Source organism: Otolemur garnettii, unplaced genomic scaffold, assembly GCF_000181295.1.
Source record: "Otolemur garnettii isolate 467f Iridium unplaced genomic scaffold, OtoGar3 scaffold00024, whole genome shotgun sequence".
In the NCBI taxonomy this organism is placed as follows: domain Eukaryota; kingdom Metazoa; phylum Chordata; class Mammalia; order Primates; family Galagidae; genus Otolemur; species Otolemur garnettii.
Genome location: NW_003852419.1, coordinates 1,501,506 through 1,513,930, shown reverse-complemented (window position 1 = coordinate 1,513,930; position 12,425 = coordinate 1,501,506). Strand labels below are relative to the sequence as shown.

Here is a 12,425-nt window from a genome sequence, read left to right as displayed (position 1 = left end):
ATGGGCTGTTGGGCCCTATGCCCTGGAGCTGAGCCCACCAAGCTGGGTTGGAGGGAAGGGAGATGAGGACAGAAGGGGACCAGCCAGGGCTAGCTTCCCAGAACTCAGCACTGACGCCTCCACCTGGCCCGCAGAACTCTCTGTGGCCTCCAATCCAGCTGGAAAGAGAGATTTCTCCTGCAAAGATCTTCCTCGGGCTTTTCAGGAGATCTGGGCCCACCCTATCCTATCAGTGGACGTTGCCAGTATGCCTGCTGAGGTGGAAGGCCCGCCCCCACCCCCACTGGCTCCTCCTCACCCCCATAGGGCTGACTTGCAGCTCCGCTGGGCACTGTTTGAACCTCCACCTCCCATGAGCCCTCACAGGTCCTACTCTCTTGCTCTCAAGGGCATGTTCTTGCTATAGTTCCTGCAAGAGGGGGAAGACATGAAGATCTTTGGGTAAGATGGATAACAATGAATTCAGATCTCAGCTCACAGTGGGATTGACTTGCCAGTTCTGGACCTCTGGGGCAGCTGACCTGATTGCTCTCAGTCTCCGTTTCAGCAGGTAAAATGGAGATCATGATATTTCTATGGCAGGGTGATTACATGACATAACACACTCAGTGCCTGGCACCAGGCAGCTGCCACCATCTTTACAAGCTACTCCAACATCACTGTAAATAAAAGGAGACCAAAAAAAATCCATGTCCACAGCCTCTCTAAGGGACAATTACTTGCAAATTACTTGAGACAGAGTGTCGCTATATTGCCCTCAATAGAGTGCTATGGCGTCACAGCTCACAGCAACCTCAAACTCTTGAGCTTAAGCAATTCTCTTGCCTCAGCCTCCCGAGTAGCTTTGACTACAGGTGCCCACCACAATGCCGGGCTATTTTTGCCTGCAATTGTCATTGTTGTTTAGCAGGCCCAGGTCGGGCTCTAACTCTCTAGCGTCACCAGCCTGGGTGTATGTGGCCGGCACCCTACTCACTGAGCTTTGTATGTTATGTTTTAATGAACTACTTGCATTAGGGTGGTAGTACCCCCAAAAGATCAGGATAGCATAACAGCTGGTCTCTAAGGAGGGTGGGGAGAGGCCTAATTGGGGGATGAAAATCTGGGGTCAGAGCTGAACTGTTCAGAGGAGATGGAGTGTTGCTAGTGGGGATCCTCTTCTCTGCTCACTCATTCCTCCCCAGAGATCAGTTGCCACCGCACTAAAGTGGAAGCATGGTAAAAACGTATTGGTTCAGTGGGAGATAAAGCTATTAGCCTGCCTGGGGGAACCCACATGTTTCCTTTGTGCCTCTCCTGGCGTGACGCAGGTGCTCAGTAAATATCAGTTGGGTATACCCCTCCAGTTCTCAGCACTAAGACTTCTGTCCAGACCCTCCCCTCAACTTGTCCCTTTCACATCCTCTCCGTCCCGTCTTTGTGCCCACAGTATCACTATGTTCTTCACTTCACACACACACCCAACCTTAGGCCACTGGCCCACCTCATTTTGAAAGCCTTGATATTTTTAGGAGAGATCAGAATTTTCATTTCTTGGGACATCAGTTCTTATATACTGGCCTGTTTAAAATAACAACAGCAGTAGCAGCGGAAGCAGCCACCATCTTGTCCTGGAAAATATGTCCTCACCTTTTCTTTAAATATTCACAATCAGGCTGTCCTGACCTCCCCATGGGTCATATTTCAAAATTGTTTCTATGATGCGGTTTGGTATTCCACACCATGAACCAGTAGAAAATCAAGAACTCAGTGTTATGCATGGGGCTCAGTTTTCCAGGCTGGGCCATAAATGCCCATTAAACCCATCTTGACTTGAGGCTGCCACTCACCACTGTAGGAAGAAAAAAAAAAAAACCCAACTCTTGCAAGAGAAATATGTAGAAATGAAAAAATAATAAGGCCAATCTAGAAGAAACTGTTTTCTCTTGAAAGCTGGTTTGGTGGGATATGAAATTATCCACCAAATCTGAAGGATAACAGCAGATTTCTCAACTGGAGTATGTGGAAATGGGTGGGGTGTCCTGAAGGAAACCTCGCAGTACTTTCCAAGGGCTCCCCAAGTTGAGAGCCTTTATTCTTCACCACTGTAATTATCTCTCTGACTTTCATTCTGCCTTTTTCTTGACACAGGGCAGGACTGGCTCCATTTCAGTCACCATGTTGGTTGGGTAGACAAAACAAACCATGGGGAAAGGACCTCCTGAGGTAATAGGATAGAGTCATAAGAATGGAAATGAAGGAAGAAGGTTCAAGGATTTGTAATTTGTGTTTTAAAGATGGCCTGAGGAAGAATGAGCTGAACCATCATAAATCATGGTTCATAAGAGAGGGGAGAGGAGGGGAGGGAGGAGAGGATTATGGTATGTATGAGGTCTGACAATTAAGTTTATGAACTTTCCACCATGCACTTATGTTGGCAGCACTGTACACACAGCTCCGTGAGTTTCAATACCTTGGTATATCAGTGTCTTACAGCTGTATTCATGTCAATGTGCAGCAGTGTCTTGCTGAGTGATGTTCATTATTGTTGTCCCATGTTTTTGTGTGCTGTCACGAGAACATCAGAGCTTGAATTAGAGCAACAAACAAACATTAAATTTCTTTTTTTTTCCAAGCCAAACAGTATCCAGCTTTATTAAAGATACTTTTCATAAACAATCGTGGTATTTCAGGCAGGACATGGGCAGACGATCATTAACAGTATACAACAACTTTCAAACTCCCTTCTTCAATGTTCTACCAAAAATCAGAAGGCCACTAAAAAACCCAATGAAATCTTCATCTGATGCTCTGAACAGGGAAGTTTAGAGTGAGGGTTGACATTTCATATTTAGCATGTTGTTTAACAACTTTTCACAAGCCAACCCTGACTTTCAGGAAATGAAATAAAAATGTCAGAATTTATCTGAAGGTACAAAAATCTACAAATGGAACCGCTGCTCTTTTGAGGGATGCCATCTCAGTGGTATTATTGAAAAAGTTCAGATTCCTTAATATACTGGTAACCAATTATTGGGGGTCAGATCCCAAGAGGTGACTGGGTCTAAGGGAGTTAAGACTATGCTGAAGGCAGAGGGAGAATAGGACATAAAAACAAATTAGTTTTTCCATACCACAAGGCATTTGTGCCAAGGTGGCTGTGTGTCCACACCAGGGAATCCCTCCTCTTGGGAGCCAAGAGGAAGTCTCTCAAAACTAGAGGGAAAAGACATTTTCCCTCATATCAATCTAGCTTTGGAGACATTCTATTAGAGACATATGCCCCTTCCCCCCAAAACAATGAAGTGTTCTATGTGCTAACAACATAGCTTAAAAAAAAAAGGTAAAACAAAATTCCGCGTTTTTATAAAACTTGATAAAAAATAGTACTTCAGACTGTACAGTCACCAGAAGTACACAGTTACCAAAAATGCACACACTTCACTTGGCATCCCCAGCACCTGCAGCTTTCTGTGCCTGGTCTGTTTTGGCATCTCCATTTTCTGCAGGATTATTCCCCTCCTTGCCACCGTCAGCTTTTCCCTTTTTCCCTTTGGGTACCTTCTCTCCCTTCTTTGCAGGGGCCTTTTTAGGCTTGGGCTCTGGCTTTGGAGGAGCAGGTTTAGCAGACAACCTTGCGGATCTTCTCTGTGGTTCGTCCTTCGCCTCGGCTTTATCTCCTTTAGCCTCCCCTTCAGCCTTTCTCTTGGGCATGGTGGCAACGGTGGCGGGACGTAGGCGCTGTACTCGGGGGTGCAGCGACACAAGAGCTTTGGTCGGTCCGGGGGTCGTTCTCGCATCCTCTTCTTCACACTGCTCACAAACATTAAATTTCTTGTTAAACTTAGCAAGCGTGGAAGTGAAATCAGGGACGTGCTAGTTTATAGGAATAATATCATGAAGAAAAGGGCAGTATACAGATGGATTAAATGATTTTCTGAGGGGACAGAAAATAACACTGATGAAGAGAAATCAGGACAACCAGTAAAGAGCAGAACTGACAAAAACATGCCAAAACCTTTTCAAATTGTGCATCAAAATCAACTGACTGAGAAGCAGAGCAGACCAAGTAAACACTGATAGAGAAAGTTAGGAGGAAAATCTTAACTGAAAATCTTGGCCAACAGCTCATGGCTCTTGCATCATGACAATGCACCAGCTCACGCAGCACTGTCTCTGAGGGAGTTTTTAGCCAGTAAACAAATAACTGTATTGGGACACCCTCCCTACTCACCTGATCTGTCCCCCAGTGACTTTTTTCTTCACTCAAAGATAAAGGAAATACTGAAAGAAAGACATTTTGATAACAGTCAAGAGTAATAGGGTGACAGCTCTGATGGCCATTCCAGAAAAAGTTTCAAAATTGCTTTGAAGGGTGGGCTAGGTACTAGTGTCAGTGCATAGCTTCCCAAAGGGAGTATTTTGAAGGTGACTGTAACGATATTCAACAATGAGGTATGTAGCACTTTTTCTAGGATGAGTTCATGAACTTAATTGTCCAATGGAGAATGTGACCCCACCTCCCAGAAAGTTCCAAGGCTGGCCACCAGGAGATACAGTGGGCCTGGCATAGGCCAGGTTGGTTGCTGCCTGCAGTAGGTGGAGGGGGCTGAGAAAGTTTGGGGAAGGGAGGAGCCAGCCAGAGATTCAGATTGTTCCTCACCCACCTGCACTCTGGACGCACAGCCCAGGCCATATTCAGCCTTCCCAGCTACTACCTGGCTCCCCTGAGGAGCCAGTGCTGATAGACAAGGTGAGGTGGGGATTGAGCCCAGAGATCCAGGGCCCAGGAGGGGGCTGAGAGAAGAGGAGAGGATGGGGCTCTGGGAGGCCTTGAGGAGAACCTTGACAGCTGAGGGGATGGAAAACAATGAACCTTTATTGAGAGTCCGCCCCCACTCACAGGTCCTGGCGAAGGGAGGCCCAGAGGCCAATCAAGTGGCCTCACCCACAGGGCTGCCCACAGAGGCAGGTGACTCAGAGTTAGGTTTGGCTGATAACAAACAGCCTCCACGAGCTGAGAATGGGTCCTTTGTGAGGGCTGGCCCTCCTCTGGCCCCCTCCTCACAGCTGGGCCCGCTGGAGCAAGCCTGAGAGGAGGCAATGGGGCTACTTGGGGAGTGCAAGGAACCCAGCTGCCACCGCTGGGAGGTGCTGTGTGGGAACTTTGAGGTGACGCAGGGCAAACTGCAGGCAGAGACAGCTCAACTAGATCTCCTGTGCTTCTCTTCCAGGTTTTCTTTTTTTTTTTTTCTTTTTTTTTTTTCAGGTTTTCAATCTCAGCTGTGTTCTCCTGCATTCTTTGCAACACACTTATTTCCCCAGAGAGAAGAAAACACACTTGCATTACTAAGTCAGGATTCAAGACTGCAAATGGCCCCAACTCAACGTGAAGCAGCTTGGTGAAAGGGGGTTGTCAGCTATTAGCCCAGCCAGGGCAAGGATAGAGCAGGTCCCAGAGGGGTATGGAAGGAGGCCTACTCATCAGCCAGACTGTCTTCTCTCTCTACAGTGCACCTCTCGGAAGCTGGCAGCATCCTTTCTTCCACGTATGGGCTTTGTGTCCCTACCCCCTTCCTATTCTCCTGCAGGGAAAACAACCATAGTTATTTCAGGGTTATATCCACATAGTCTCATGGCCATCTGCTACCAGGTCTGGTTAGAAAAAATTCTGAGGAAGACCTGTGATTGAGTCCATTTAAATCTGTGCCCAGTTCTGCGCAATTGCTGTGGCCAGAGGGATGTGATACTATAATCTTTCCAGACTGAGTCCCTTGCCCAACCCCATAGCCAGGGGAAATGGAGTGCAGAGCAGAGAAATATAGCTCTTGATGTGCTATGGGTATTAGGTGGCAGAAATATTAAGCTCACCCGCCCTGCCTTTTCCCTGGCCCAGTTACAATTTTCTCTTTTCTTTCTTTCTTTCTAGCTAGGACTACAGGTGCCTCCCACAATTGCTGGCTATTTTTTTGTTGCAGTTGACATTCCTGGTTAGCTGGCCCAGGCCAGGCTTGAACCCAAACCCATCAACCTTGATGCATGTGGCTGGCACAATAACCACAGTGCTGTGGGTGCTGAGCCAATTTTCTCTTTTCTTTCATAGATGAAAAGATGTTTACTGGAATAAAAACTGCATCTCCTAGGCTCTCTTGCAGCTATGGATGGCTATGTATCTGAGAGTTCTGGCCAATGGGATGAGAGCAAAAGCTATGTGTGTAACTTCCACACGGTGCCCTTGAAAGTAGGAAATCAAGCTCCATGGCCCTCTTTCCTTCTCTTGGTGTGGATAGGAAGCCTATGTGATGAAGAGTCATCATGGATCACCTCGGTGAGGACAGGACCATAGGGATGGCACAGCAGCAAGTTAGAGGACTGAGTCTCTGAAACTGTTTTGGCCCCAAACTATTTATGTCTGGATTATTACACAAGAGGAAAGAAACATCTGTCTTGTTTGTATCTCTTTTATTTTAGGTCCCTGTTATTTCAGCCAAGTTCTATACCAGGCGTCCTCAAACTACAGCCTGCAGGCCACATATAGCCCGCGTAGGATATTTATCCGGCCCGCCGGGTATTTCTGCCACCGCTGCCTGTCTTGCTTAGCATCCGACTCATCCCGGGGCCTGTAGTCTGGCCCTCCAATGGTCTGAGGGACAGTGAACTGGCCCCCTGTTTAAAAAATTTGAGGACCCCTGAACCCTAAGTAGTATATCTTGCAACTAACCCAAGCTTCTCTTGGAACCCACTAGTGTAGGCTGAAAACTCTTTTTTGTACAAAGACAAAATTTGTTCCTTGTCCGTGTATATCTCCATTAAAACCCAGAAATATCCTGCCTATGACCAGCCCACCCTTTGTTGAAACTGTGAGAAGACACATCACAGATTCAGACCTGTTCTCCTTAACCTGAGAAGTTATTTCATTTTTTTCCCTGCTAAGTCCTGACTCCATCTCACTGGGTATGTTCAAAGCATCTTGCATGTGGGTTAGAGCCATCCTTGTTTCAGCTCAGGAGTTCCCATGGACTGCAGGGCATGGCTCTCTCATCAGGCTGGAGGCTCCTAGGTGCTGGAGCCATAGAGAAATATACAGCCATTGCTCCTCCCTCCCCTGAGGACAGGAGTGTGCCCCTCTTATTAGTGTCAGGGCAAGCACAGGGAACAGCTCGTCTCCCCAGGAGACAGGAAAGTGGAGGCCTGTAGTTACTGAGAGCTGAGCAACCGAGGACTCAGGAGAAACTGCTCTTCTCTTGCCACTGGGAATGTTCCATTCCTAGGCTTCTACCCAGATCCTCTACGGCCTGTGATCCTGAAGGAGGGAAAAGAAAGGACCAGAGGCCATGAGAGCAACAGCCTGGTGGGCCCTAGGGTGAGGGAGAGGCAGGGTCTGTGTCATGTTAGAGGCCAGTGTAGGAGATGAGGCACTGAGAATGATGGAATGACCTTGTGTCCAATGACCACCTCCCACTCTCAAGCTGTCATAATTAAGGAATCATAACTGAGTGGAGCCCAACTGGGAAAGCACAGAAGGAAGTGTTGCCCTGGCCCACAGAAGCACAGGCTGGGCTGGGCTGGGCTCTTCCTTTCTTTCTGTGCTGATTGTGTTTCAGAACAATGGCAGGCAGGCCCAAGTTTCTCTTAGAGCCTTCTGGCTCCCAAGTGACTGGCTTCCCTCCTTCTTCTTTATCTCCAAATCTCCGCCCTGGAGGAGGCTGGGCTGGAGATGGGGGTTCCCTAAGAGCCAAGATGGTGTCTTTATTCTCAGACTCGGGTCAGAAGACTGCTCAGAGGGCATTTTGGGCTAGCCCCGGCCATGGGAGCCAACTAGCACCACCTAACCCAGCACGTTGTCCCAGGCTCGACTTCTGTTCCCACCTCTAACTAAGACAGTTCTCCACACTGGTTTCCCCTGAGACCAGCACTAGGGACTTTTTGGTTCCCCTTCCTATGAGGTACATCAAGCCCAAGGGACAAACAGGACTAGTGAGGTGGGAGATGGGGGCAAGGTGCCAAGAGGTGACCCCTCCCACACCCAGGCCACTGTGAAACACGTGCCATGGTTCCCAGCTTGCAGGGTGTAGCCAGGGACCATCCACAAGCCCTCCCATCGCCTGCCTGCCCACGACAGCGCCGGCTGGCTTGCCTGCCTCAGCTGAGTCCTGATATGCCTCTTGGTTACCTGCTCTGATTCACCTCTTTTCCTGAGCAATGCACTCTGGAGCTCTTGCGCCACTGTCCTTGTATCATCAGTCTCTTTTTGGAAGGTTTCCTCCTCCTCCAGGCTTGAACCCCACCCCACCTCCCTGCAGTCCTCTCCAGCAGAGGCCGGTGACTCTCACATTCTCTGTACCTCAGGGCTAAAAGGTGGAGTTTTGTCCTTGTTATTCCTCAATGTCACTGCAGCCCATTACTCCTACCCATTTGTAAAACCCTGCACCATTGACACTCCTGCTTCCAGCTATGCTACGGCCTCCTTGTCACTGTCACCTGCCAGCCCCTTAGACATGCCCCTCACCCACTGAAGACTCCAGCTCTAGGCCCATCATCTTTTTCCCTACCACACCTCTCGGCATGTATAGCTCAGCAGCTAGGGCGCCAGCCACATACAGCGGAGCTGGCGAGTTCAAATCCACCCTGGGCCTGCCAAACAACAACGACAACTACAACCAAAAAAAATAGCCGGGCACTGTGGCAGGTGCCTATAGTCCCAGCTACTTGGGAGGCTGAGGCAAGAGAATCCCTGAAGCTCAGGAGTTGGAGGTTGCTGTGAGCTGTGACACCATGGCACTCTACTCAAGGCAACATAGTGAGACTCTATCTCAAAAAAAAAAAAAAATCTGACCGTAGCTATTCATTACCATTTGTATCCCATAAGAATTTATGGTCACCAAAAAGCTTTACTACTTCTAAAATCAGAAATTCTCACCTCCAACTATCCATCCATTCACCTTCAAGCCTTTCTGCTCCCTGACAACCCAGTGTCCTGGCAGCAGCTCTCTGGCCTCGTGGAATTCTCCAGTCATTTGTTCCTTCAGTTTTTCTCCATCCATCAACCCTTCTGCATTTACTTCTCTCCTTTCCAGTAGAGATTTTGTGGCTCATGAATGAAAAACCTGTGATATATTCACGCAGTGGATTATCTATAGGCAGCTCCAACAACAAGCCACAGCAACTTCAAATGATATGGAGGAATCTTAGCAAAGTACAGTTAAGTGAAAATCCTAAGTCCCAGAAGATTATATAATATGCTTCTTGCCTCATCTGCTCTTCCCTGACCATAGTGAATCCTAAAAAATTATCTATAGAATGACACTTTTTTAATGAGGTTAAAAACAATTAATATAAAAATATATATATACACACACATAAATTTGGGGGAAATATAATATATAGGTGTAATAAAACTATATAAAAGGAAAGGAAGGCTGTGGTGCATGGAATTCAGGATAAAGGCCACACTGAGCGGAAGGAGGTGGGGGGGAGGGGAGAATAAACCGTGTGGGAGATGAGGTTCATTGTCAAGACTTTTGTTTGGATGGTGGTTTTGTAGGTGTCTATTACATCATTAAAGACTCCAAATAACTAACTAAATAATTGGAAACCATGCATGGATCGATAAGGAGTGTGTCAGGGAACCAATTTGGGGAAGGGTCCTAATAAAATAAAGATTCTGTGAGTTATCATTGTATCACTCTCTTGCAAATATACTGACCCTCCCTCATTGTCCCACGGTGGAGAGCACAGTCTCCCTGCTGACCACACTCATCTTTTCTTATTCTTCCCACCTCCATGGAAGAAAGGTCCCAGTTTCTTCAAAGTTCCCATCTGTTCTTGTCTTCTCAAGGACTTTATGCCCTTGGCTGTCCTCTTGCTCTCCTTTGTCCTCAAGCTCTCCCTCTGTCCTGGTTCATTTCCATTAGCACATAAACATGCTGTACCAGGGATGTCCAACCTGTGGCCCATGGGCCACGTGTTGATTATTTGAGGACTGCTCTGTTTATCTGTGGTGTTGGATGTCGGGAACCTATGCATGGACCTTTTCTTACGCTTCATTAGTTTTCGTTATTGTTTGTGTATTTAATGTGTAACCCAAGGCAACACTTCTTCTAATTTATGGAAGGGTAGAAAAAAAGTTGGACACCCCTGCTAGTCTTGCCCATCCGAAAAACTAACTTTGATTAGTTAGGACGAAAGTTAGGCTGCTAGAATGAAGAGCTCCCCAAACAGTGTTCCAAATAAGTAGAAGATTAACCCCTGCGTGAGAATTCTAGAGTACAGCAGTACAGAAGCGACGCAGCAGGTGCCTCAGCCTATTGCTCTGCCTCCCTTAGCTTGTGGCTTCCCCCTATGCCAGCCAATGGCAGCCCTTCCATCTTCTGGCCAGAGGAAAAGGAAAGAGAGGAAGAAGATGTGTCAGCGTCTGGTGAAGGGCCTGGCCTGGAAGTTGCCTACATCGTATCCACTCACATTCCATTTCCTCAGACTTGGTCATAAGATATACCTAGTTGCAAGGGAAGTGAGGAAGTAGATTCTTTAACCAGCAGTTAAATGTGTCCACCATTTTGGAGCAAGAGGAGAATGGATATTGAGGAAAAGCTACAGACTCTGCCACAGACTGAACCTTTGCCCACCCAAATAAATGCTCACTCTCTTCCTACGCATGCTAATCGCCTTTCCAAGCCCGAAGCTCACAAGGTCCTATCCATTACTGCAACCAGCTCAAAGGCCAGGCCTTCTTAGTGATGGTCTGATCTTTATATGAAGTTCAGATAATGGTCCAGTGACATATAAACTAAAACACAAGTCATCTATTTGCCCCCCTCCACCAGCCAACAACATACGTGCAATATATGACAGAGGATAGGAACAGGATGACAACAATTAAAACTGCCATTTGGAAAAGGAAGAATGGAACAGGAACAGAGCAATCAGCAGATCCCACTGGCAAGAATTCCAAAGGTTCCTTGCCCTTCAAGGTACTAAGTCCCTAGGGACCAATGAGGGACGTATTTCCTTTATCCATCATTCTCTGTGGCCCCTGGTTCTGCCTTCTGGTGAGTTCTTCCTTATCTGTTGTCCTCCAGGGCACATCTAAAGAGGCCTCTGGAAAATATGCCCTTCTAGGGGGTTTAGCTTCCAGCATTAAACAGCCTGTTTCCTGCTGGTGCAAGTATGGCAGCTTTGGGCTTGCTGTAGGCATTAGCAATTCCAGAGTTGTGCTTGCAGACTTTCATTGATTAATTTCCCTCAAATACTTAGTATAATCACACAAAAATTAAAGAAACAATTTTATTTACAATTATATTGAAAAAAGACAATATTTAGGAGTAAATGTAATGAAAGCAGTTCAATGCTTGTATATTGCAAACTACAAACCATCATTAAAAGGAGTTAAAGGAGACCTAAGTAAATGGAAGGACACCTGTCTTCATGGATTGGAAGACATTGTAAAAGTGGCAATATTCCTGAAATGATCTACAGATTCGTAATCCCTATTAAAATCCAGCTGCCTGGCTGGGCTCAGTGGCTCACACCTGTAATCCTAGCACTCTGGGAAGCCAAGGCAAGCTCAAGGGTTTGAGACCAGCCTGAGCAAAGGTGAGACCCCATCTCTACCAAAAATAGGGAAAAGACTAAGGACTAATCAAGTGTTGTGGTGCACACAACTCCAGCTACTCAGGAGGTTGAGACAACAGGATCACTTAAGCCCAGGAGTTTAAGGTTGCTGTGAGCTATGATGCCACAGCATTCTAGACAGAGCATGGAATGAGATTCTGTCTCAAAAAAAAAAAAAATCCAGCAGCCTTTTTAAAAGAAATTTAAAGCTGATGCTACCTAAAATTCATACAGAATTACAAAGGACCCAGAATTGTGAAAATAATCCTGAAAAGGAAGAATAAAGTAGGAAGATTCACACTTTCCTATACTAAAACTTATTACAGGCTGGGTGGGGTGGCTCATGCCTGAATCCTAGCACTCTGCCAGGCTGAGGTGGGAAGATCACTAGAAGTCAGGACAAGGAGACCAACCTGAGCAAGAGTGAGACCCCCATCTCCACAAAAATAGAAAAATTATCAGGATGTGGTGGTGGGCACCTGTAGTCCCAGTTACTTGGGAGGACAAGGCAGAAGGATGTCTTGAATCTAGAAGCCTGAGGTTACAGTGAGCTATGAAGATGCCACTGCACTATAGCCAAGGTGGCAGAGAAAGACTGTCTCAACCCTCCTACCAAACAAACAATACCCACAATGAGATACCACTCCATACCCACTTGGATGGTGGTAATAAAAAAGGCAAATCATAGAAAGGTTGGACGGAGTGGGGAAAGATTGCTGGATAAAATGTCAAGTGGTGCAGCCACTGTGAAAAACAGTTTGGCAGATAAAAGTATCTTATAATCCTGCAATTCCATTCCTAAGCATATGTATGTATGTATGTATGTGTGTGTGTGT

At 46.7% G+C, this 12,425-nt stretch overlaps 1 pseudogene; it reads right to left on the bottom strand.

Moving 5' to 3' along the window:
- Positions 1-3,420: 3,420 nt before the first annotated feature.
- On the bottom strand, positions 3,421-3,693 carry LOC111724563 (annotated as a pseudogene).
- Positions 3,694-12,425: the final 8,732 nt, after the last annotated feature.